Genomic DNA, 2,031 nt, shown 5'->3' with positions numbered 1-2,031 from the left:
AGTTTTTTATCTCAAGAAATTTACAGTCCAGCGGGGAGACAGAATTCACTAAATAACTAAAACAATAAAAACTGTAAGAAGGGGAGGTTACATGGTACTACAAGAGGATCTAGTAGAAGAGACTATTGAAATAAGATAAAAACATGATTAGTAGCTAGCTAGGGCAAAGAGTGGGGTAGGTTTGGTGGAGAACTCCAGGCAGAGACAATAGCATGCAATGGCCTAGGAGACATCAAAAGTCTAGTGAGACCACAGGACAGAAAATATCTGGAAATAAAGCCAAAGAGGTAGCAGAGGCAATTCAAAGGGGCTTCCTTCACAGAGTAACTGGAAGCCACTGAAGGGGTTTAATCAGCATAGTGACATTAATAGATGTACTTTTCAAGATCACAGTAGCTGCAGTATAGAGAAGTGGTCTCAAAGTAGACAAGATTTAAGGTGGAGGAGGGAAGAAGATGTATTTTTATTCTATTTTTTTCATCCTCTAAAAATGCTTTTAAAATGGATTATAATATTAGCTAAGAAATACTAATTATGGCTAGCTTTTGGGCACATAGTATATATCTGAATACTAAGCAGTTTACATATATTCATTTAATCTTAATACCCTGTGAGGTTGGTACTATTATTATCCTCAATTTACAGGTAGGTAAAATGGGACAGCGAGGTTAAGCAGTGAGGTCACTCAGTAAGGAAGTATTAGAGCAGGATTTAAACCCAGATGTCTGACTTCAAAGCCTGTAACTTCCTCGTTAGATCATGTACCATTTTTCAGAAGTACATGTATGTAATTTAAAATTAAATATATATATGGAGAATAGATGCTCAAATTTTTTTCCGAACACCAGTGAAAACAAAGGTTCAGGAGGGGTGGTTGGCTGTGTTGATGTGGAAAGGAGACTAGCAGTAGACTAGGTAAGAAATAACAGTATCTTGGATTATGGAGGTAGTGATGGAGAGAAGGGGATGGATTTAGATGTCTGGTAAGTAAAATTGGACTGGGTGATGGCTTGCATATGGAAGTTAGGGATGAATAAAGTGTCAAGGATGACTCTGGTTTCTGACTTGCATAAATGGATTAGACAGTGACACACAGGCAGAGGCCATAGGAACAGGTTGGGTCATTCTGCTCAGATACTTTTTCTTTGGACCACAGTACAGACCACAGCACACTGCTCTTTCAATACTCTGTTAAATGACAAACTTATTACAGGTTATGTCATAAACATAAAAGCTTCACTCTGTCAATTATGTTTCCTATCTTGTGTTAAAAATTACATAGTCAAAATTTTATCCATTTTCTTTTAAAAATGTGGAGTTAAGTCTTATAAAACGGGGAAGTGAATGATAGTTGCCGTAACACGCTAATAGAAGGTCTAGCACCCCTCTTCTGTATACTAACTTTTTAAGTTATGGTATTTATTCATCCCTTAAGATGTGGGGACAGGTGGAAAAATTACCTTTCCACTTTGTATTTATGATTTTCTAAGTACTAAACTTTTAAACTGTTAATATCCCTTGTCCTCTTCCCAGGTCTTAGAATGATTACACAAAAGTACTGGACTGGTTTAAAAGATATTGTGATTCTACTCTGTTTTGTTCATTTGTAGAATTTCTAGTGGTCTAAAAACGATTCTTTTAGAAATCAGGAGAAATAGGAATACCTACTATCGGTCTGAATCTCAAACGAACAGTCACAAGAAAACTGGACTTAAAAAAAAATTATCTAACAGCATGTTGTCCCAATAAATAACGCTGATCGCTTCAGATTCCTTCTCTTTTCAGATCTGCCAGAAACTTCCTGTTTAACCTCAGCAAAACACAGATCGTTTTGATCTATGGCGTTACCGCCCAATCCTGTCAGGTCACATCACTAAATTGCAGATAACAGCAACAAGGCCGAAAACTATAGCCTGTAATCTCAGCACTTTGGGAGGCCGAGACGGGTGGATCACAAGGTCAGGAGATCGAGACCATCCTGGCTAACATGGTGAAACCCCGTCTCTACTAAAAATACAAAAAACTAGCCGG

The sequence above is a fragment of the Mandrillus leucophaeus genome, unplaced genomic scaffold (genome assembly GCF_000951045.1).
Source record: "Mandrillus leucophaeus isolate KB7577 unplaced genomic scaffold, Mleu.le_1.0 Scaffold322, whole genome shotgun sequence".
Lineage (NCBI taxonomy): Eukaryota > Metazoa > Chordata > Mammalia > Primates > Cercopithecidae > Mandrillus > Mandrillus leucophaeus.
Note: the sequence above shows the minus strand (reverse complement) of the source record.